We start from the raw sequence: 26,162 nt of genomic DNA on the forward strand, positions 1-26,162 counted from the left end.
AGTTCTCGCATTTCTCAAGTCAACATCTGAGAGATCAAGTCAGCCGCTTGCGTCAGCAAGGATATGAGTTACTGCTCGTTCCGCGGGGGTTGATGGACCTTCCTCCTCTTCAGGAAGAAGATGGTACACAGCCGGAGCAGCCGACCCAACAGAGAGATGAGGAGCCTGAGAGGGCTCCGAGAGGGATAGGGACAAGGCGGGAAAGAGTCACGGGGAAGTTTCTTCTCCAGGCACAACAGCTGGCTGTGGAGAATGAGGTTCTGACAGCGGGGCTCTCACCGGACATCAATTTGCTCGACCTGAACTGGGCTGTGTATGATGCGGCTCTCCGTCTGAAACCTCGAACCCCAAGAGTGGGGTCATTTGAGGGGAAAATGAGGAGACGCATCGCACAGATCCAGGGTAAGATCGAAGAGGCAAGGAAGCAAGCGTCGCGCATTCAGTGTGTGATGGACTTTGTCAGCAGTGGTAGGGCTTTCACGGCCCGCATTCGCAGAATATCTGCGAATTTGCGATACCACCATCACACACTGAATAAACAAGTCCTCCTCATGATTAAGGAGAGATTTGTTGAGAAAGTGCGCGTTCTGGGGACTACGAAACGGTCTCTAGAGAAGCAGTTGCGACGGGTGGTCGACAATTCTGTCTTTCACTCCGACCCCAATCGCTGGTTCGATCCACCCGCGCCTGCACCGGATAAAATGCCTTCAGTCGAGCGGGTTGAAGAGTTCTGGGGGGGTCTCTACGGTCAGGCCCCCAATCTCATGGTGGAGACTCCAGCCCTCAAGGGGTTTCGCGCGTTTTGTCATGTACATCGTCGGCAGCCCGCGAAATTCTCGCGAATCACTCAGGAAGAGGTTCGATCTACTTTACGAGGTATGAAGAACCACGCCGCTCCGAGTCCTGATGGCATTAACGCCTTTTGGTGGAAGAGGTTTACCTCTGTTCATGACCATCTGGCCCGGATATTCATGACATTTCTCGATGGCAGTGAGCTTATTCCTGAGTGGTTGGTAGAGGGGAGGACTGTGATGCTCCCCAAGAAGGGAGACTTGTCCAATCCGGCGAACTATCGGCCGATCACGTGTTTGAATACACTTTATAAGCTCTTCACCGGTATCCTGAATGAGCGCATGATATACAACCAGTGTGGCAGCAGATACATGAACAGCGACGAGTGAAGCGGGGACTGTAAGGTTGCAAGGAAGGTCTGCTTGTCGATCGCTGCGTATTGCGCGATTTGGGGCAGTACCATCGCAATTTGTCAGTTGCCTGGGTCGACTATCGCAAGGCATTCGATAGCACGAGTCATGAACTCATTTTCCTACTATTGGATTGCCTTGCGGTAGAGGACCACATAGTGAGGTGTATCAAAGATCTTGCACCACTTTGGAGAACGCGCTTCACCATAACATCTGGTGAGGGTAAGCTGACTTCGAGGTTGGTGCCGCATAGGAAAGGAGTCTTTCAGGGTGATACGCTGAGTCCTCTATTATTTTGCATCTCACTAATGCCGCTATCTGTTGCGCTGCGTTGTGTTGGAGGGTATCAAGCCGGAAAACCCGGTGATAGGAGGCATCAGGTCAGTCATGTGTTTTACATGGATGATCTGAAGTTATTTGCCTCAGGAGAGCGGCAACTCAAGCTTCAGCTTGATACTGTCGCAATGTATTCACGTGCAGTCGGCATGAGTTTCGGATTGGACAAGTGCGCCATCTTCCATATGAAGAGGGGCAAGGTTGGTGGCAAGGTGGATGATCTTCCGCTTGTGGATGGAAGCGTCATACATCATCTTGGCGCCGAAGAGTCGTATCGATATCTTGGCTTCAATCAGTGTTTCCACTACTACTACTACTTATTATTATTATTATTATTATTATTGCTTCCGAATGGAAGCCTTGTAATCGATGATTTTTACGATCTCGTAATTTTGCTTGGAATGTCATGAAACGTGAAAATATGATGTTTTTAGAAAATGTATGTACGTATGTCGGAATGTTTATACCGATTTTTCGGAAATTTTTTATAAATCCCCCGAAAAAAGGACTAAAGTTTGAGCTAAAAATCTGAAATTTTGTGGAATAATTGGTATTACTTTGGAGCAGTTGTGAGCGCACGTTCAGCTTAATCGGCCCAGTAGTTTCCGAGATATAGCAATTTCTCGAAAAAACATTTCCTTAATATCTCATAAACTACCTGACAGAATTGAAGTTTTTTGACGGGAAAGTATTCCTTACAATAATATCTATCGAATCAAATAAAAATATTGCTACGTAACTTGTTCAGTTTAGTAATAATCGGCATTTTTCATTTTTACTAGGAAATCGATTTGGAAACGATAACTCGCTGAAAATTCAAGATAGGAAGTTGAAATTTGGTAGCATTGTAGCGCTTATGATACTACAGAACTGTATTGTTCACTAGGTGAATTGGATAAGTACTTTAGAAGATATTCAACTTTTTGTGAAAAACTGTTATGCTTAATATCTCCTTAACTACTGGGCTGATTCACTTTTTTTTCAAAATATTTGTCACAATATCTTCTATCAAATCAATCAAAATATGTATACCCGCCCATACAAAGTTTTCGAGATATCAGTGTTTTTCTAATTTTTTCATTTTAAAGTTAATGTGGTGTCCATAATACGCGTCAAGCTTGGTCTAAACATCTGAGATTCTGGGTACTAATTTGTATTATGAGCCCACAGTTATGTAGAAAATTTTGTGTCAATCGATTCAGTCCATCCGGGCATAGAACAATTTTTCTAAAAATCGTTTTTTCTAGGAAATTACACATCGTGATTTTATCAATCATTTTCGTTTCTATATGAATTAAAAAGTCATAACAACAATTTATGGTATTTTATATTTGATGAAATGTCATAGCTATGACAGAGGTAGAAGTTAAAATTTGGTAAAATTGTAGCTCTTATGGCATTACAGGATGAAATTGTATAGCTCTGACAGAATCAGAGGTCGGTGTGGCTTATTCCCCTTACCAATATGCATAGCTGTTTGAGTAGTTATCATCTGCAAAATTATACGGATCCATTCGGAAGCTTATTACCAATAGAATTGATAGAAAAAAAATAGTAAATGTCACATGGCTTCTGCCAAAAAGGCTTACAACCCAGCTTGTTATTTTATCATCCTCGTTAATGAGATGGCAGAACGAACCTTGAGGGTTCACACTCTATCTCGGAGACCGCCCAGCAAACATCCGATGAAAGCAGATTTGAATATGTTTAATTTAATCTGATCGGAATGATGAAATTAGAAGACAATGAAATGAAATGATTCAATATCATGTACAGGGTGTCCCATGGGAATGTGTGAAAACTTTGTTTTTTTTTTTTACTGGAAACAGGGAAAAAGAGAAGGAATACAGTTCCTGATAGAGGAGAGTTGTCATTTTTATTTCACCGTATATTCATTATTGAAACATGTAATTCACCCAACAAAAATAGTAGCTTACAAAAATTGTACGTGACAAGTGCGATTAATAGTAAATATTTTCGAAATGAGAGCCATCAACAACGGCGCAATATTCCAAACGTTTCCCAAAACCGTCGAATACACGTTCTGTTTCCTGGCGAATACCGTGAACAGTCTTTTTAATGTTGTTTATCAAATTTTCGATTGTTTTTGGCTTGCTTGCGTAACAAGAATCTTTTATGTAACCCCACAGGAAATAATCACACGGATTCAAATCTGGTGAATAGGGTGGCCAATCTATTCCCCTTCCACAAAATTTTGGACATCCCAAACCAAGAACTCGACCGCGATAAACTGTATTAAGAATTTCAAAGACTTCGTGAGTACGGTGGAGAGTTGCTCCATCCTGCATAAAATAAAACTTATTGACAAGCCCTCTTTTTCTCGCATGAGCGAAGAATTTTGTTTCTAACATTCTTTTGCACTCATTCCCGGTAACGGTAGATTCGAAAAAATGTAGATAGACACCCTTCATGGAGAGAGCAGCCCAAACAGTGACTTTCTGTGGATGAGCAGATTTCGTAACCAAAAAATTAGGTTTTTCAGATCCCCAAAATCTCAAATTATTTTTGTTCACGTAATTGTCTAGCCAAAAGTGTGCCTCGTCAGAAAAAACAATTGCTGTTTCATGCAGCTCACCAATTTTCGAACATTTGGGTCATTCTTTCACAAAATTCCTTTCGTCTCAGAATCGAGTCCTCTGTCAAACGCTGACACATCGATATTTTATATGGATGAAGTTTCAAAAAAACGTGGTGATTGCGATGCAACGTTGATTTGGTCAATTTTAAATCTTGAGCGGCTCTCCGAATGGACGAGTTGGGATTTGCATTGAAATACTGTTCAACTTCATCGACCTTCTCCTCTGTTGCAGCAGAGAATGAGGGACCTGGAAGAGTAGCTCCATGATCATCCAAAGTGCCGTATTCCTCGAAATTTTCAATTATTCTAGAAAAAGAATATTATCATGACTAGAAACCAACGGGATTTCTACGAAAATCTGTAATGTGTTTTGTTATGTCACACAATCAATATGAAAAAAAAATTATTCTAACCTCTTCAAAGTGGTTTCGCTAGCAACTCGTTTGGGTCCAAATTTAGTACGAAACCCCCTAAAAGCTTCACAGTATTTTTTCCCTCTTGAATAGATGCACTCGATGAGATATCTTTTTTCTTGAATTGTCAAATCACTCATTACTGCTAACAAACTAAGACTCCTGCCATAGATGAAATAAAACTGACTGGCCCCTAGTAAACGTAACACAAACGCAGAGAGTCAAGGTTATTTTGGATGAGTCGGCAGATGAGTTTAGTTTTCACACATTCCTATGGGACACCTTGTAATTTAGCGATGAGCCCAAGCGCCTGTCCGCTAATGACTGCAATCATTGGTTAATGAGAAATTAGAAAATTTATGATTAGGGCAGATTATTAATTGAATTAAATATTACATTACGAAAGAATCGACAAAAAGCTCTCGAAGAAATTCCAATCATGACGCAGCAGTATTTATTTAACCTGTGTTCATTAAAAGAAAATTCTTTCGAAGTTTTTCAATAATAGTAATTACTACCAAGATGTATGACCTCCCTATATATGGGACGTTCCATGTCAACTCGGCCACCCCGGATTTTTTTTTTGTCTGGAACAAATCATTTGATAGTTGAATTTTGAACTACTATATATATAGATAGTATTCGTGCCAAATTTCATTGCCCTATCATTTTTTGTTCCTGAGATAATGATAACAAAACTTGGAATTTTCAAAAACTCATAATTTTTAAACGGCGCATCCGATTCGAACGAATAAAAAAGGAAAAAATTTTGTTTTTGTACTTTGAGAGAAAAAATACTCTCGTGCAGTGAATTAGCTTCTACACTGATTTTTCAAGGAATTTGTGCGTTTTTTTTTGTCTCTAGGGCTCTCGAATATATGATTGGAATAATTTTTTTCTGATAGAAGACGTCCATATATGATGTGAAAAAAATAGGCTATCATGGAAGAAACGACAATTGTGTCGGAAAAAAAAATTTTTTCTGAAATTTTTGTGTTTTTTCGCCTTCTAGGAGAGCTGCCTTGTTCTTACCAAGAAATTGATGTTCCAATCAATACTTTTGGTTAATATACCATAGAAAAGAAATACACTTCCGTAGAAGAGAGAAACGGTGCTCCGAAGAAACTTTTTTTTACTGAAATTTTTGCGTTTTTTCAACAGTTTTATAATATTCAACAGTAACAATCACTCTGGAATAACTTTTTTCAATTGTTCGAAGGGTCACGCAATGGGCAATATCAGAAATGATCTTCTCAGCACTATCAAGTAGAAAAAAAATGGAAAAATTGATTGAAAATGATTCTTCCAATAGAAATATATCTACGACACGAAACAATAGATATAAAATAAAAATAAAGTAACATCAGAGTGAGGAAATCTAATTCTAATCATAATGTAGTCAACAGTGGATCAGGCAATGAATTCACGTGTTAGAGAAATTAAGCTCAAATTCCAGTCAGTGGCATGAGAAGATTGTATCACTCAGACTTGACACAACAGAAGGATAAAAAAATGAATCTATCAATCGATTTAACGTTATCAGACTGTAAGCTATTAGTTGTGAGAGATGTCTCAAATGCTTCATCGATGTTTCATTACCGTGCTTATTGTTCACTGTATTAATTAAATGCATCATTTATCAGTAAAATTTGATCATTAAGCTTAATTACTAAGCCATCATTGTGTACACTTATCCCCGTTTTCTCCTCTTCATTTCTGAATTGAGGTAAAAATTTCTGACATTCATGACAGAGATATTTTCAGGCGATTTTTGGAATCAATTTGTTTGTATTCAGTAGGATGCCCCGTAGTGATAGATGTGCAAATCCGATGCGAGGCCCAGGTGAAAAAGGCCACTATGGAACCAATTTACGTCCGATTTCGTGGGAAATATAATTGAAGTTCCCCTTCCTACCATCGATTGCAAAAATTTGCGGCAAATACCCAATAAAAGTGCCAACGTATGTCGTACCATCATTTCCTCTCACTTGCATTCTGAAGAATCAAACTCTTTAAGAAGATATCTCTTCCCCAGAGGTATCAAAGACTGAAGCAGAATTTGATGATTCTACCTCGCATATTATTGACTGTTCATTGAGATCAGGCCGATCTTTTCATCTTGATGATACAAGCGTTTCACGTCACGATGGATCACATGATTTAGGTGGATTCTTCGATTTAAGTATGGATGAGGATTCAAATAGTGACTACAGTGACGATGATCCACCACCAACGAAACGGTATCGTTCTCCCAGGGAATTGGGATTATAGGAAATGTTGAATGATTTGAATGAAAAGTTCAACGATTTGGACTCATACGGTGAGCGGCTGCAAATTCTAACCATTCTTCCTCGATTATGGAGTGCCCGAAAAATTGCGCTCGAATTTAGTGTTTCGAGATATATGGCGGAGAAGGCAAAAAAGGTGAGAGAATTTAAGGGAGTATTTGCTTCACCAACTGCAAGGACTGGTCATCCATTACCAGCCGAAACTGTTCAAAAGGTGCGAAGTTTTTATCTGGAAAATAGTCAGGTTATGCCCAGGATGAAAGATAAGATATCGATTAAAATTAATGGAGAGAAAAGAGTAGAACAGAAGCAAATGGTACTCGAAAATTTGACAGATCTCCATCGAGAGTACAAAGCCTCTCACTCAGAGACTGCAGTTGATTTCAGTAAGTTCGCAGAATTAAGACCTGAGCAATGTATTTTGGCGGGAGCGAGTGGCGCACACGTGGTATGTGTTTGCACATACCATCAAAATCGTAAACTGATGTTAGATGCTATCAATCTTCGGGTTCTAACGAAGGATTCACCATGCCCAATCACAGATTACAAAGATTGTCTCAGCAGAATCATGTGTCAAAATTCCACGCCGGCCTGTCATTTGGATGAATGTAAGAATTGCCCTGGACTTGACCAATTGTCATGTGAGCTAAAACAAGTCCTCTCCAAAGCTGTGATTGAAAATATCGAGTTCCGAGTGTAGCAAGGTATTGACAGGTGCATCTTGCAAACACAGATACTTCCAGTGAACGAATTCGTTGATGTACTTGCTGAACGGTTTAAAGTACTAAAGCCCCACCACTTCATCGCTCTAGAGCAATCAATTTTTGTGAAGCAACGAAGAGAAAATTTGGATAAAGGAGAAGTGCTTGTGCACTGTGATTTTGCTGAGAATTATTGTTTTGTTGCTCAAGATGCTGCACGGAGAGAAATATTCAATAAAAATTACTAGAAAAAACACGTAAAAGTTACGTTTCAAAACGTAATCTGGGAGCGAAGTGAAATTCAATAAAAAGTGTCAATCGTCACGTAAATTCTACGATCTGTTCCGTAAAAATTACTCATGATTTATGTAACAGACGGCGCTGCTCAGCATTACAAAAATCGTTACCAAATGGCTAATTTCTTGAATCATAAGGCTGATTTCGGCATCGACGCAGAGGCTTATTTTCACGCAACCGGGCACGGTAAAGGGGCATGCGATGGAGTCGGAGCAGTTTTGAAAAGAGAAGCTAGACGCAAAAGCCTGCAAACAGTTGATGGTGAATCAATGCTCACACCAAATGCTCTGTTCCAATGGGCTAAGAATTATTTCACTGGGATTGACGTTTTTTTCTTCACCAAAGACGAGCACAATAAGATTAAAGCAGAATTGAAACATAGATTCGATAAAGCTAAAGGAATTCATGCTATTCAGAAGAATCATTGTTTCATTCCACGACTAGGGGGTCAATTGGTGATAAAACGTTATTTTGCCTCAGCCAATGAGGAGGTTTTTCCGAAGAAAACTCAGAGGAAACAACCTTGAGGATTCCTGTCTTATGTTATAAGTGTATTGTCACCGAAAGAGTCATTTTCAATCAATTTTTCCCATTTTTTTCTACTTGATAGTGCTGAAAAAATCTTTTCTGATACTGTCCATTGCGTGACCCTTCGAATAATTGAAAAAAGTTATTCTAGAGCGATTGTTATTGTTGAATATTATAAAAATGTTGAAAAAACACAAAAATTTCAGAGAAAACATTTTCTCCGGCGCACCGTTTCTCTCTTCTATGGTAGTGTATTTCTTTTCTATGATATATTAACCAAAAGTATTAATTGGGACATCAGTTTCTTGGTAAAAACTAGGCAGCTCCCCTAGAAGGCAAAGAAACACATATTTCAGAAAAAAAAAATTTCCGGCACAATTGTCGTCTCTTCCATGATGGCGTATTTTTTTACATCATATATGGACGTCCTCTATCAGAAAAAAATTATTCCGATCGAATGTCGGAAGGCCGTAGAGACAAAAAAGATAAAAACGTTAAAATTCCTTAAAAAATCAGTGAAGAAGCAATGCACGGCTCTGGAGTATTTTTTTTTCTCAAAGTACAAACAAAAACAAAAATTTTCTTTTTTTATTTGTTCAAATCGGATGCGCCGTTCAAAAACTATGAATTTTTGAAAATTCCAAGTTTTGTCATCATTATCTCAGGAACAGAAAATGATAGAGGAATGAAATTCGGCACGAATACTATCTATATATAGTAGTTCAAAATGCAACTATCAAATGATTTTTTCCAGACAAAAAAAAAATCCGGGGTTTCTAAGTTAACATGGAATGTCCCTTATACCTATCGCGAATAGTGATAATTTGTGACCACACAACCTGGTTATCTCCGCTATCATTCCACTGATTACATTTTAACAGATAAATACCAGATTTGAGACAAATTTGCGTCGCAGTAGTGCGCGAATCGACTCCTCAAGAATGAGTGAAAGTGCAAAATACTCAAATCTCGAGAAGCTTAAAGAACTTATGCTCACCTGTGTAAAGGAGAAGGATTATGTAATGGAACCCCTTCGGAAGAAAGAGGCTTAGGTGAGCTGTATCGCAATTTTAAAGCAAAGTCGGACGATGTGTGGATAATGACGTTACCTCGATCAGGTGAAATCTTACGTCTGACTTATACGAAACTTTTCAACGATATGCAGTCGATAGCCATACTTTTTCTGCATTTTAAATACTACAGTTACCCAGGAGATTGTCTATTTGCTAATGAATAATTTTGATTTTGAATCTGCCCGGAAATTTCCTTTCTTTGCGAAGGTTGTCTCCATAAAGTAAGTATTGGACTACATATTATCCATAGTAACTTGATAAGATTCGTCAATTACTTCTAGTACGAGCCTCTGTCCACATCTCTGGGCACACAGTTTCATACTACTACCAAATAAAGATAATCCCAAAGTACCCGAGATGATTAAAGTTGATGCCACAAAATCTTCTGTTGAGGTTTACGCAGACTCACCATCACCTAGATTGTTCAAGTCTCATTTCACATTCAGTGTGATCAACAGCATTCTTGAATCGGGGTCAAAGGTAAGATTTTAGTTATTAGTAGTAATGCAAATAGACACCCTTTTTGCGACGATCATTTCAAAAGAATCACGACCATCAGTGCTCAATTTTATGAACTTTTATAGTTTTATATCTTCAAATATAAAAAAAAAGTAATGATTCAAGTAACTCTCGACTTCATTGTAGTAGATTTTCTTTGGGCTCCAAAGTAGTGTGACCATGCCGTCATCAATCCGGATTTCGGACTTGCTGCGCGTTGATACCTGATTCAAATCGAGTTGATACTTGTCTAAAATCCATTTGAATCGAGTCACCGAATCCACGTGAATTAAGTAGGACTCGCCATGAATCAATTTTACGTGCATTAAGTCAGGTCTGATTTTAATTAAATTGCTGTGCTATTTTGCATATTATTGAATTAGATCTCATTCAGGCCGTCAATCACGGTATGAAATAAGGCGGATCCCTCGACTTTATTCAAGAAGAAGGAGTTTTTATGGGTGTATGGTCCGTTCAATATAAAATGCGCTAATTAACGATTCAACAATCGTTCATTAATGCATTATTATTGCACCAGCAATGCTCACTTCATTTCGTTCAATTAGAATGCTTGCAAAATGAATTTTTTTACATCCTTCATCCAAACAGTTATTTCGTTACTAGGCCGACAGAAATTTTTCGGACGCATAAGTTTGCAGCCACAGCCGATGGCTAGGATTGCAATCGTATGAGCTCGAAAACTTGTTTTCGGTCATGTGACAAACGTTTTTTTGGTTATGTCAATCGTAAGCAGGAATTCCCAGACATTGCGCTAAGCACTGCCTTACGGCCGCAATGAAAAAATAGTATATTGCGTTACAAGTGTGAAAAGGGGGAATGTTAATGCGAGTGGGGTAATGTTTTTAGGGAGAGTCGTAGGACAAGCGCAGCCGAGCGATAGACAAGATGAGACAAGCCGAGTCCAGCGCGAGGCTGCGCGTGTCCTACGACTCTCCCTAAAAATATTAACACACGAGTTTAACGTGTCCCCCTTTTTCACAAGTGTAACGTTTACTATTTTTTGAAATAAGTGTTTGGAAAAGTCATCCTATTGTGGGATTGATGTTTTGACTAACATGGAGGATGACGAGGGAATGCTTCATGAAATCCGAAAGGCCACTGACTAACGCGTAATGGCTGCCGTATGGCTGATGTAATTCCGTCAAGACGAGTATGGTTGAACTGAGGAGATTGTGGTCCTCAAATTTACCCCCACTTTTCCCAATCCCCACTACAATCGTTGTCTCCCACCTCTGACACTCAGGGCTACAATCTCCTCAGTCCGACAGTAGACCGATGTTTTCAGCGGCGTACATAGTTACAGGAATAACGACACTGGATTGGTCGAAAACGTACCGACTGGTGCCATCTTTCAAACGGTGACATAGAAGTGAACCCTAAACTTGTAACTGTAAAGTCAGCTGTTGTAAATGAAAAGTGAATCCCGTAAACGAAAAGTAAATCCCGTAAACGAAAAATGAATCCCGTAAACGAAAAGTTACTTTCCATTTACAACTTTAAAAGTGACGAAAAGTGCCACTTTTCGCACAAAAATCTGTAAACGAAAAGGGACTTTTCCAAGCACGTGTTTCAAAAATGTATTTTCTGATGCATGTGATTATAATCCTTGCCACCCTAGCAGAAATTGAATGTCGCTTGAACCTTGCGATGCTGTTGGTGCGTAATATAGAATGTTGTAGTAAATCGAAATAGTATATTTCGTTACGAGTGCGGAAAAGTGTTTTTGGCTCGTGGGAGGTTTATAGCACGAGCCGACGGCTCATGCTANCAAAAAACACTTTTCCCACGAGTATCGAACAATATTTTTCATCACAATGTGTGGAAAAGGGACGTTTTAGGCACGCGAAGCGTGCCTAAAAAGTTACTTTTTCGCACAGCGTGATGAAAAATACTTTATTAGCCTAGGCATGTATGTACCATTTTAACGGAAACTGTACTTTATATCACTAGTCATTACTATTCTTCCACAACATCAACTTGAAACTGAAATGGATCAAACTATTCTATAATTCCAGACGATATACGTTGCTCGGAATCCTAAAGACAGACTTGTTTCTTAGTGGAAATGACTACCTACTATGGTTCGCATACCATGTGAGGTAGATTTTGCTATGTTCTGGCGTTATGTCAAGGAGGAACAGAGTGAGTAACTTAAGTGAAGTTTTATTCAACTCAAATATAATCCGACAGTTTCTAGCATCATTTAATTCCAGTTTTATATGAACCAACGTGGAAACATATTAAAGAAGGCTGGGCACAACGAAATAACCCCAATGTATTATTTTTGTTCTACGAAGATATACAGCAGGTAATGTTCGTCTATGATTATTGCTTACGCTCTTCCATATAACACATATTCATAAGAAACTGATTTATTAGATGTATAAATTAATTCTCGGCCTTTTTTCGACTATTTTGACATTTACTTATAAAAAAAATTAATACAGATCCAATCTTGAAAATAATCGCCGTCACTTTGCACGCGTTTTTCCTATCTGTGGAGCAATTGTCGGATTCCGGCTCGGTAGAAAGATGGTGGTTTTGACTGGATGAAGTCATCATGCTCTGTCGGACTTCTTCAGGAGATTGAAACTGGGTATCCACCAGGTGTTGTTGTAGCGCCTGAAAAAGGTGATAGAAGGCACAAGGTCTGTAGAATACGCCGCATATGGGAGAATCACCCGGCCCAACATGGGGATAACTTTCAGAGTTTCATTTGTTGTGTGTGGCTGCGCGTTGTCCTGCAGCAAAATCACTCGCCTCATACCACCATCAGTAAAAGGTCCCTTTTCCTCAATAACATCACTCAATTTCACCAGTTGGTCGTGATGACGCTTAGCAGTGACAGTTTCCGCCTATTCGAGTATCTTATAATAGATTACACTTTTGGAATTTCACCGAATACACGACAACAATTTGCTCCCGTAAATGTTCGATTTTGGAGTGCTCATTGACGACTTCCCCCAATAAACCCACGACTTTTGCCTCTTAGGATTGTGGTAAAATATTCACTTTTCATCCCCCGTCACAATTTTATGTAAAGTCTTTTTGTTTGAATTTGGTAGGCACATTGGAATTTCCCACCGACGACTTTTGTTTTCTGAGGTCACCTAACGACCTTCGTTCTGTATCCTCCCAATTCTTTTTAAACGCACCGGAATAGTTGTTTGAGTCACTCCGAAAGTATCTGTAAGCTCCTGTTGTGTTTGACAGGGATTTTCCTTGAGTAAGTTGTCCAACTCTTTGTCCTCCACTTTTTTTAGTTGCCGAGAACATTCTTCATCCTGGAGATCAAAATTTCCATCCCGAAATTTTTTAAACCACTTTTTACATGCACTATAAAATACAGCACTCTCGCCCAAGGCCGAACAAATCATTTCTAGTACTTCTACGGCAGTTTTTGCGAGCTGGGAAGTGAAAAGAAGGGAGTGTCTCAATTGCAGGAATTTTTTCAATTCCAATAGGTGGTCTAATCAATTTAATCTATTGGCCGAAAATTAATGTATACACCTAATATATCTATAGTGATTATTAATGTCTATTGAAAATAGGACTTACCTGGCACGATCAAGAAGATAGCCAATTTTTTGGGGAAACCATACACAGAAAGTCAAATTCAAGAAAGTGTCCATTATTTGGACATCGATTCTTTCCGTCAACACATGTTTGACGATAGCTCCGACGCAGAACAGATGAGTAATATATTCGTGAGTAAAGGTCAAATAGGTGGTTACAAAGAAGTTATATCACCAGAAATCGAAAAAGAAATGGATGACTGGATTGAAGAAAACCTCCGTGGAACAGACATAGTAATTCCAGGGATAAACTGTTGAAAAATCATTTATTTGCATGAATACACTATTGTGAGATATTTGAAATGTTCCCACCTTCAAAATTTGCATTAGACCCTTTGACCAGTAATTGTCTGCTTTACCTAGCATTACAATTTCTTTCATTCAATCTAGATCTTGACGTATTCACACAATTGTGTCGCGTATCCTGAATAGGTTTATACTAGAATTGGGATCGTAGAATTGGAAATTTTGAGATCCAATTTCACGATAACACTTTTACCAATTGTAAGAGAAGAAATGATCAAATATCCCGAAAATGATTTCTGCAGCTAGAAAAATAGCATAAATACAAGACTCTTGTTACAGTCGCTCTCTTTAGGATCCCGTCATCGATTTGTTTCAAAATTAACACTACCCACCAGTTTCGCTCACCTTCGCTCTCTCCGATGTCAATATTGAGGTATTTTTATTTCTCTGCATTTCACTTAAATGTGGTTCTCCGAATTTAAAGTTGTCATGGAGTACGGAAATATAGTCGCAGAATTCGCTTTCTCTATTCCCCCTCGAGTGTGACTCGAAGTGGAGCCCACTGTATTCGATCTGTCCACGATGTAGATTTCAAATGAGTAATCGTTGTTCTTCAGTAAAAAGTTGTAGGATACTGAAAGAAAAATTATTTTTTCCCGAATGAAGGTAAACAAATAGAAAGTATTTATAAGAGACTATTCAGATACATTAATGTTCATGCATAACCTGAGCAATTTAGGTAAAGTGTTGATCACAATAGAGAATTCCTCATTGAAAAAAAACTTGGAGTGAATAAATGATATGCTTTGAATCCTGAAGCGAAAACAAAGGACGAAGTGGTAGAATACCGTATTGAATTGCAGAGGGTAAAACAGCGATATTGAAGAATGTAAATAAACGAAATAACTCATCCTTCTAGCTTGAATAGTTGATATTAGTTCTTCATTTGAATCAAAATGAAGAAAAATATAAAAGTTTACTGACCCCAGTCAACAATTCTCTCCATATGTAATTTGTTAGAATAATATGTTTTTGACATTCTCCGACTGAGCGTAACGCATTAGCATTCGCGGCGCGCCTCCACACTATACCGTCCTTTGCGTTTCGCACACTGAAATAATACTACCATTGATAAATGTCGAGTTAATGAACACTGCTAGGGTGTCTAAACCATACCAATAGGAAGTCAAAGCTCAAATGCCTAATTGCAAGCAAATTGATTCATCATGAAACCGGTAATTATTGAACCATCATTTTAATTCATGAATGATTGTGAAAAATTATAATGATTAAAACGTATCGTGTTCATGTATCTGAGTTAAGAATGAAGCCAGATGCTCTTGCTCGACGCCGCGACGCTGCCGACCCCTCCGGAATCCCCATGTCATTTACATAATTGGCCCGGAGAGAAACGCTGGACGTTTTCATCGTACAGGACTCCAATGAGGTTCAAAACGAAGGACGATATCCATCCACTCTCTCCCTGTTTCGCCCTTGTCCAGCCATTTCATCAACTTATTGTGATAACAGGGTAATGTAAATTCGTACAGTCAGGAATGTTCGACAAAGAGAAATTGTCACTCATATGCCCTCAACCTTCCATTTTCTTCAATGTTTAACTTTGAGTATTAATCGAACACTATTGGCAGTTTTGCTACACAAATCAAGGAATAGAACTGTCAAGTTAGTGGATTATGTCTATCAGAATAATCGTAAAAATATCTTGAAGACTTAACGCATATTCAATAATAATTTTCGGACCATTTCCGCTAGGTATTCACACAGAAAAAAGTGGATTAGCTTAAGAACAGGAGTTTCTAGATTTTAGAAACTCCTGTTCTTAAGCTTTATCCTTGGTGGGATGATAAAAATTACCCAATTTGGGAATTGTTTTTAAGAACTAATATTTTCAAAAACCAATGCTGAATTTTTCTTAATTTTAGAAAACTTTCAGATCGAACTAAAAAATTGCGGCCGAGGTATTCAAAGGGCGTAAGTGCCCCATACCTACGGAGGGGTGCCGAAATATCGGGAATTTTAGATATGAGGAGAGGGGATTTTGCAAAGAGGGGGAGAGGAGAGGGTTATGAATTGAGAATTTACAACCGAAAAAATTGCGTCGGTGAGTTTTTCAAAAATATATCGGAAACTAAGGGAGATAGCGAATTTTTACAGAAAAAAGGGGAGGCAGGTCTCAATTTTTTTTTCAGTTTCAAATTGCGTCTGAAATTGCGTCTACGCCCTGACAGAAAATAACGTCCTGACTACGGGAGGTAAAATACAGGACCTTTACCCATGTGCGTACCATCCTTGTCTTCGGCTCGGGGAGTAATTCTGCACGTGGCCGCGAATCCTTTATATTTTCCCTCCCTAGGTAGCGAATATACTATGATTATTGATATCATTTGCTTCCTGATGAATGCCGCGTTTGTTTGTTTTTTTGTCTTCAATTGACCAGCAGATCAATTAACCCTTAAGTGGCTGAATCGTGAGGGAATCCGCGCTGTGGCATACGCTATCTATAAGGCGCCACTGTACAGCTAGTGAGATGCTAGAAAATCGCGATCAATAACGGTTAAAGAAATGATTGGCTGACCCCCCGCTTCACTCCCCCCACCCTTACCTTCAATGGAGGGGAAGGTATATAAGAACTCAAAATGCAGATTGTAACCAAACGCGGCATCTAATAATATCATTTTTCATGTCTCTGCGCGGCAAATTCACTTTTCTGCGCAGGTTAGGCTTTTCGCGGTCGTGAATTTGCCACACAGAAGCATGAAAAATATCGTACAAGTCATGCACCGTAAAAAAGACTCCCTGACGAAATGAACTATACCCGCGCGAGCCGAAGGCGAGTCTTTTACGAGTCTTTTTACGGTGCTTGACCTGTACTACACTATTGTAGAATCTATTTTTTTTTTTGATTAAAAAAAATGTCTTGAAACAATTATAAAGATTTCGATGAATTGAAAGTCGAAATTTTGCAAATTTTACAAGCAATGGTTTTCAATATGCATTTTTTAGAGTCAAGGAAATTTTGTATAATTTTTTTTTGATTGTATAAAAGTAATCAGAAGAATTTTGATCAATTGAAGATGATTTTTTTTTCAATGTGGGAATCAGCAAATAGTCCGAGATTTTTTACTCACAGGGTATTTTATAGTTTTTTCATAATTGAAATTTCTTGAACATCAAAGAAAATCGAAATTGATATTAGAAAATTATTTCTATATGCAATGCAGAAATGCATGAACATGAGAATTTTTAAACATTGTTTCTTGCAAATTTTTCGTACGAAAAATGAAAAAATTTGCTAGCTTTTGTCATCTGACCTATGATACATGTTAAGAGAAGTAGTTCCTTGAATCTATCCATTTTTTTCCTAAATTTCAGAATTTTTTTTCTCAGTGAATCCGATTCAGTATCATAGTGCATGGTAGCGCACCACCAGACTTGCAAATGTAACCTGCAATAAGCGTTGAGTATGTTCTTCTCAATATTTTCGTGATACCTGCCTCAAAAGTGCACTTTTGGAAACGGTTTTATGTACGTAACGCGGTTGCTTTCCGCATGGCGTACGTAAAATTCAAGAGCGTACGTAAAGTGAATTTCGAGTGCATAAAGCGAGGCTTCACTTGTGCACAAAAAACAACCATATAACCCCACTACCCGAGTAGAAATTGTGAGAGCCTCTGAGACATTGGCTGTCGCAGCGGCATTCACGCACTGAGTGCGCTGCCGTACTCCACGGCTAGGTTGCTGCTGGAACCCTATGCAACGCTGACGCGGTGCGCTTCCATTTTTTCATTTTATCGATAATAATAATCATCAATTAGTTGCAAGAGATTATTATTCACTAACAAACCGTTAATCCTTCAATAATTGATTTGAATTAGTACGCATAATCTGAAGTTTGTGAATTCTTAAATGACAGGATTTGAGGTCAGGGCGGACACAGATAGGTCGTTCCCGCATAAACATTGCGCGCCAACTTACGTCGCGACGATCCTGCGCAATGAAATTTCTACTAGGGTAGTACCGTTCCAAACAGTGAACTCGGCAGGTACTACAAAAATAGGATGTGTTACACGTGCGTGTGAAAAAGTGGAACTTTAGGCACTAGTAACACAATATACTACAATGACAGTTTCCTCATGCGACCAATTTCAATTCATCCTATGATAAAATCTATATTTGCTCGATCGATTCAACCATTTAGACCGACACCTTACTCCAAAAATCATTGTGTGCCAGTGCAACTTAAGGCCCAGGCGTGAAATAAAGAAAGCAGTAAGGTATTTCTGCTATCCGCGGTACACACCTCTATCTTATCGGCGTCTGAACAGCAAAAGTGGCGCGTGAGGTCAAGGTATAGTTCACCTATCGATGCCACGCAATTTCTCCTGAGAGCAGAGTTGATACAGTGGAGGTTCATTGGGGGTTCTGTTGCATTGGCCTCTGAGTTGTGTTACAAACTCATTAAGCCAGGGAGACTGGCCTCGAGTGAAGTTACACCATAAAACCAATGAGGATGCAAAAGATTACCTTCACCGCCCCACCGCTTCCTTCTGATAGCAGACGACTGGCACGCTTCTTTGGCTATCCTTATAGTCATTGCTGACTCGACATCGTATTTCCCAATATATTTGTAGCTGTGGAATCCAACTTATGGTTTTTTTGAGATTTTTGTTGGCGACCTTAATGGGTTACTCATCTCAAGATTTATGTACAGTAGTGTTCTGTAATTGTGACGGAATACAAAATTAATATCAATATTAATATAGCCTTAATGGAGAATTCGGAGTTGATGCGTATTGTTCGACACCTTATGTGCAGCTAAATCGAGTTAACCTTTAAAATTCACGCACTATGATGGAATGAAAATTTCATTCCGATCTATCTTCTAAAACCGCTGGCTTTACCACCCATTGTCAAACCTCAAAGTGGAATGGAAACACTTCAAGAATACCGCTACGACTACTTTTTATTCTCTCTAAAAAAATCAAATAACAGCTCAAGACTCAATTTCAATACCTACACTCTTATTCAACATTTCTATTACCACTCCCTGAGATCAATACTGCGATAGGTTTTTTCTCAGGGTTCATCCCTCAAGACTTATTTCACGTCTTTTAGCGTTACCCTGAGTTGTCGTCGAGTCACGAATCCCCGGGAAAATATGAACAGACGAAATCGCAAACACCCCAATATACAGGGTCATTTTTTTCAACTTTTTCTCTCCTTTTTCCTTCATTCCGATGGGGCACTTTCTTTAGTCCCTTATTCTCTCTGTCACAAGGAATGGGGCTCAAAGGGGGTGTCCGGGGGGTAGATAGAGGAGTGAGGGGGCGATCCCGAAGTAACGCGGACGCGCAAATGCTGGTATGGTTGGCCAAAGTGTGGCGAGGAACTGTCCGGGGATGGGCAGGGGGGATTGTTTGGAGGGGAGCGAGAGGGTGAATACCAGGGGGTGTTCTTTCCCTCCGTGACGGAGGAGTTGAGAGTGCCGCTGAATATGCATGAGGCAACGGGGTCCCTATCTACCGTCCTAAAAACATCCAGGCAACGAACCAAACCAACCGAAAGCCAGTCGGCTGTCCGTGCGGCCGAGCACACCGCGCGCTGCCAGCGCTGTGTGCCACCCTTTCTTCGTCGGTCATATAAGCCCACCCACCCATCATTTGCTTCTATCTCACTTTCTCTCCACTTTCGCCTCTCTTCCTCCTCTTTCATCCATCCAACGCTCGCCAATCAATGTCCCTCCAGCTGAGCCGCGAAAATTTCACGTGCAACTACGAAACTTATCCGAAACTGTAGCTTTTCCCGTCAGCTGGAGCTGAGAAGAAGTTGAACGTAAAACATTTTTTTTAAGTGAAAAACAATTGAAAGTTGTTACATCTGTGTTGAGTTGAGAAATTGAGAAGAAGGAGTAACCTATACGAGACCAATGGATTCTCATACTGGTTTTTGGTATTGCCACGAACTTTACCACAGAAAGAGTTATTACACTTACCATTGATTTTATTGTCCTTATAATGTTGAGCCGCTGTTGACACTCAAGTGTGTAAATATGCAGGGACTATTCCAAACAGTAATAAATTTCAATTCCGGGTAATTTGATTCCTTACCAATGAGATTCATAGCCAAAAAATGTAGAAAATTTCCAGAAGCTGGAAATGGCTATTACGTGTTCAATATAATTATTATATAATCTCCTGTTCGTCATATGGATGCGCTGCAAGTGTAGAATGATACATATATGGGCATCATCGTCAATTTATATTATCCCTACAGCTTCCTTTGTTCTATTAAATGAAAGTTAACCATAAAAAATTATTTTCCGTTAATACATCAAAAGAAATTATCTTCAACAACTACCAATAACGTAAAAATAAGTTGCATCCAATGTGACTCTCCTTAAATACATCTCACCCCTGTCCTGTCTCATTTGCTTTCAGTGTCAAGCCGCAATTAGGCATCGAACGATTAATCACAAGGTTGAGAGAAGTTCAATGTTGGCACGAGCACTTGGCGTATCTGTGGGATAAAACGAGAAGAGAATCGACCATTTGATATCCATACACCGGGAATTCCACTCTGAAACAGTGTGAAAAAGAAATACTGTGCGATTCATTCGACGTAATATTTTCCCTACCTATCTACACATATTCATATACAAACAAGAAAAACATTTATAGTATCAAATGTGCATGTGACGGTATGTGTATAATACACCGGAGGCACTGGGTGGACACGAACGTGGGCCTGTGGCATACACACTGTTGCAAGGGAGGCCGCTTTAATGCATTCAAATGATATTCACTCTCGCGCACTGACGCGAGTGCTTTCGACAAATTAATGCCGTGTACCGAATATCTATCTGTCGTGTATTCAAAAGCAAAACCCGATCAATGATTTCTTTAGATACAAATATTAACATTTTTCATATTCAATTCATATTGACTTTATAATGGGCTCGGGTATGATTCAATTAACGTTTAGTCGTTTCAGTGCCAGTGAATGGGTGTCAAGTTCAAGTTCAAGTTCAATATTATGACAGTATTTATAAACAGGTGTTCTCAATAAAAGTACATTGATATACTTGGAGGGATTTTATTGATGAATATTTATGGGTTCAATCTTTATTGCGGTCTATCATTTGATTTCATGGGATCAATGAATTTATGATTTACTGGGATTGTTTTTTTTGTTATTTCCATGTTAAATTGCATACAACGAAATTTTTATTACGTGAAGTTTTAAATATTAGCTATCATCACTTGTCTTTTCTTCATTTACGAAAAAAGGAAAGTTGTTCCTGAGTCAGAAACATGACTCATTCGTGAATTGATTCTACTCGGTAACTTCTTCAATTCCTCAAAATATATTCTTCGCGGATACACTAAGAAACATATCTGCAGTATTACGTTAAAAAGTGATAGCTTCGCCGATAAATTAAATTTTCATGAATGGACATCTCTGCATCCGCTCGTATCCTGAATCCACACTCTCAAACCATCGTAGAGCTTCAACGTGTACTCTTTCAGATAGTGAAAAAAATCGATGTATCAAGAGCCAGCAAAAAAACAAGAGGAAATACACCGGAAAAACGTAGCGGTATATTCGTGCCGATAAACCGCAACAAATCGTAAACCCTACGTAAAACCTGAGTTTTGCGAGGCACTTATTATCGCGTCACGGCCACTATTTTTTCAACGTTGAAAACAGTATGAGCGTGTATACTGCCGTAGGGTGAATCTCTAGCCGTTCTGCCTCGCAGGTAATTTTTTTTTACTACTGGCTTTTACCATCCTACCAAAGTTTTCTTTATCGCCACACTGGGTATACGTATGCATCAACGAATTTACCACACGTATGTAACCCAGAAAATATTTACTGAGGTGGATAGTAAGATGACACTGTAAAACCTTGGTGAGAAAAGTTGCGGCGTTACACAAGATCGTCAAATGCTGTTGATGATCCAACATTTTTTTCCTATGTGCCACCTGTGGTTATCGTATTCATTGCATCGAAATTTGTTGAAGCTCTTGCATAGAATGGCCTTCAAATCGTTCAGTTGGCTTGATGGAGAGCCATCTGATTGAATCGAAAATAAGTCTGGATACACTGATAGAACGGTTTAGTCAAACCAAACGAGACTTTTTAACTATTACCACGATTCGTTAACTATTAACGAATTGCGATAACAGTTAAGAAGCCTCGTTTGGTGCCACTGAGTCGTTCCACCATTTCTATCAGTGTAGGAAATTAAAAGTAATTTATTGAGGATGTAATTTCACCTACAAGACATCCTGAAGAACGCCTTAATACCTTGTCTCTATACTGTGTTTTCTATCATGCGATATTCAATTCTTCGTATATTTTACATGTTAAACATCCATACAGAGTTCATGGCAAGACCCCACTGGCTATCTCTTGAGGAAGTATTCTCTCACCAATAAAATTCCATGAATAACTGATGTTTTCGCAAAGGCACAGACGATCTCAGTCACTGATTGACCTCAGCTCCATAAATATAAAATGAGAAAAGGTTCACTCCAAAGCCTATAAATACACCTCGATTCAATTATTCACAGATTGGTTGAATATTTTCTCTGTAATTCTGAATTCTTATTCTTGGACATGTGCACGGAGAGAAATGTTCAGTAAAAATTACGGAACTCACAATTCGCTCACCGATTACGGAATGGGCTCAGAAAATTTAAGCGACGGTATCGTAATTTTTCACAAGAGATTCAGATCAAAATTACGGAACGCTCTGGAAAAATTCCGTTACAGTTCCGTAAAATTTCCTACAACCACATTTCGCTTCGGAATTACGGAAAAGATACGTAATTTTTATTGAATATTTCTCTCTGTGTGGTTGATACAGAAAATACAATGAGAGAGAAATTTCCTAATATGGGGACCATATTTACTTGAGAGAAATAAATTATTTTCAATGGCTTAAATCTGAATGTTTGCGCTTCACGGAATTCGAATAAATTCTCATTTTTCGCTACCGTTCTGCGTTACGTCATGGATATATTATACATGGAAACATTGAACGTGTATTCAAGAATATCACGAAAGTAATAATTACTCGAAGTTTGACGAGTCTTCAACACGATTTGAGTGACTTCATTTGCGACATCATACTTGAGTACAAGAATATTTTAAAACATGAGACATGAGAATTAAGCGATTGACGAAAAATTACTTGTCTGAATTAAATATATTTAAGATATTGGAAATTTTTTTTTTCAGTGTACCAGACATTCAACCTTCTATAATTCAATAATAATCGGGAAGTCACTGACTGCATCATCTTCTCCATCCTATGTGAAGTAAAATATTCTGAAGCCGTAGAAAATGGATTTTTTATAAACCAGCCAATGCCTCAAAGATGTGAGTGTCGCCATCTCTGAGCAAATTTATCCTCCAGAGTAGCCATTTTGTTTCTGGAGGTGGCCAGAAGGTCGCCGTCGTGTCGCGACACACCCGCGCATGTCCATTGGTCCCTCCAACCGTATTCCTTCCCCCTACATTGTCTTTCTCCTACATCGCCACTACTACCTGCCTCCCCTCAATTGCCCCTCCATCGCTGCAAGCTATACCCCTTCTCCTGCTCGTCTCCCCTCCCCGTCGCGACTTCCTCCCACTCGTGACTCCCGCCGCTGCTACAATTTCCTCCCCTCACTTCACGGACCAACAACTTCTCAACCCACCGGACAACTCCATGGGACCACGAGAGCACTACCCTCCCCACCACACATTCCGGGTGCCACTCAGCGATATTATCACTCAGTTTTACTCGCGATTTATCGGCCTTTATCAACTACATTGCCCACTGAATCAGTGAGGTATTCTTGCTGCCTGCTATTTTCTTGCCTAAAAATGTCATCTCGGCGATTTACGAAACTATTTCAATACCGAGGTGTCTTTAAATCTCAACCCCGATGGCACTTCTATTGTTGAAAGATGATGTACACGGAAAGCAGTATCGTGTACTTCAATAATGAACAGAGTAAACTTCAATCAATTCGCATGAAGCGTCTTCTGAAGTGTTCATTTTTTCCCTTTTGACACAAAAACTACTCTGAAAAGTTCATTAGAATTCTCCTACGGTATCTCAGTCCTCTTAAGTTTTAATTAAAAATCTTTGACCCCTTTGGAGTGAGAGATAGAGTGAGTGACTCTGAAGTGTTCCTCCAACCAGAACACCACCCCTTCCCTCTCAGTTCCGCTTTTCATCTACCTCATTTTAAGTAACGTGAGATACCAGGCTGAGAATTGGATGAGGACAAATAATAATATAATAGAGGAAGATTTCATTTTCCATCGTTCCTAGTTTCGTCGGTTAACATTCCCAACTGTTCCCACTTTGGCAAACGGTTGTGTTTGAACCCTGCATTCATATAACACTACTATACGAGACAACTCACAGAGATGTGAAATCGTATGTCGGGTCATTCCTTCAAAACCAGAGGACCTTTGAGAGGTAAGGAGAGCAAAAGCCATGGGGAATGAGAGAAACCGAGATATTTCGAAGTACACCGTGTTAAAGTGGTTTTGAAGCGAAGTGGTGTTCAGTTGTATAGAGAGGGGACGGCGTGCATGAGTGAGAGAGAGGGAGAGACCGAGAGAGAGAGAGACAGAGAGATAGCGGTTAACGTTGAGTTCCGTTCACGGTCTAGTGATTAGCGCCGCCCCCGGGGGATAGTAACCGCCAATCGTTGGACGGCGTCGGGACGCCGACGTCGAGCTCACCGCAGAAACGAGAGCGCTGGCACAATCGCGGATAGTGGGATAGCGACAAGCAAAGCCACGACAAAAATCAATCACCGTTTTCGCTCTCACTCCATGTCTCGCGCTCTCTCCCTCTCGTTTCAAGCCACTCACGTTCCACCGTTGACTCTCACTCTGTTTCTCCTCACTGCGTCGTTGTTCATCTCACTTCATCCAGCAGTATCCGCGCTCGCGTGACGCCTCTCTCCTCTCACCTCATAGCGATATACTCACTCTAACCACTGTTTGAACGTGTTTCTGTGAGAGAGACAGAGCGATGAGGGCGAAGAGACCCTCTGTGCCTACTTGACGAGAATTTCGAATTAGTGGCGTATCGTATGGGGCAGAGATTTTACGAGATGGAAATATAAGAGATACATCGTGTTTTACAAGAGAGAGCAGGCGATGAAAGGAAAAGTGTATGGGTTTTATGAATTACTGAATTTTAAAGACTCCTTAAGGGATCATAAATGTCATTACTACAATGCAAACGTGTCTATCGAATTTGTTTAACAAATATGACGTCTCGGTAATTTATCGTTGCTTTGAGGGTTTTTCTCTTTCAATGAGTTAAACCTTTGTAATGATGATGGGAGGAAGTTATCTGAAGTTTATTGCAAATGGCAAATGCAATATAATAAATCAAATGCATGTAGTCCTTAGCAATAGTAGACACCTCTCGCTTTTAACATTTATGCGGGAAAAATATGCCTGCCTCATTTGGTCAGCAATGAATTTGTAATTGTCGATTCGATGGTTCTAATATTTTGTACAAATAGTTATTTGCACGTGTTCTCTCACAGATTGATTCCTCCTTGACCTCTGGATTCAATATTTGAGTGCTCCATGTAAATTGCGATGATTAAGAACTCGACGAAGAACCATTTAAATAAGCAATTCATAAATAATATGTATTTTTGCATTTTCGTAACTCTGTTTAGTCGAATAAATTGAATGGTCTGAAGCCTTTCAATAAAAAACATCGTGCGTACTCTGTCCGCTATAAGGTCTTAAAGTTCTATCTTATGGTCTTATGGCCTTATGGTTCTGTTCCTTTTGCTTCATGTACATATGCGTATCAAAATATATATGAGGTATTCCACGTTAAATGAGTCAACCGTTAACCCTCATCCTCTTGGAAATTGATGGAATTTTTTTCTACCATTGAGGAGGTTGAAAAACTATCTCTCAAATTTTTTCAGATTTTTTCGGTAGCCCAGTTTGGAGATATGATTTGTTTCTTGCTTTTCCGTTTTTTTACTATAATTCGAGTTCTATCCATCTGATTTTGATTTATTAAGCGTTTTTATATATTTATTTTTCATTTTTTACTGCCTATAAGAATATTTTTAGTAAAAAATTTTTTTTCGGTCTATAGATGCTCATAATTACGAATTTTCGAAAAACAAAGTTGAAAAAGTTGAATTTTGCAAATTATATCACTTTTCATTTGTTTCATTTTTTTTCAGTAATTCTTATAATCAAAAAAAGTATCTTGAGCCGTCATACAAGTTGAGGATCCCCCTGGATTTATTTTATTTTCAATTTTTTCTTTTCGAAATTCCGCCAATTTGGTCAAAACACCCCAAAAAGGCGT

At 39.1% G+C, this 26,162-nt stretch overlaps 1 long non-coding RNA gene and 1 pseudogene across 2 annotated transcripts; one reads left to right on the forward strand and one right to left on the reverse strand.

Moving 5' to 3' along the window:
* Nucleotides 1-4,644: 4,644 nt before the first annotated feature.
* On the reverse strand, nucleotides 4,645-20,387 carry LOC107037612. 2 transcript variants are annotated; one of them, XR_003783044.1, is made up of 6 exons: nucleotides 20,156-20,387; nucleotides 19,791-20,082; nucleotides 18,099-18,516; nucleotides 14,183-14,411; nucleotides 13,515-14,079; nucleotides 4,645-4,874 (listed from the first exon to the last, which is right to left on the reverse strand). It is a non-coding gene; the product is annotated as an uncharacterized LOC107037612 (long non-coding RNA). The 2 variants fall into 2 exon arrangements; XR_001460860.2 differs by having other exon boundaries at nucleotides 13,515-14,411.
* On the forward strand, nucleotides 9,274-14,648 carry LOC107037611 (annotated as a pseudogene).
* Nucleotides 20,388-26,162: the final 5,775 nt, after the last annotated feature.

This window comes from Diachasma alloeum, unplaced genomic scaffold (genome assembly GCF_001412515.2).
Source record: "Diachasma alloeum isolate Michigan unplaced genomic scaffold, Dall2.0 Dall_scaffold_00256, whole genome shotgun sequence".
NCBI classification, from domain to species: domain Eukaryota; kingdom Metazoa; phylum Arthropoda; class Insecta; order Hymenoptera; family Braconidae; genus Diachasma; species Diachasma alloeum.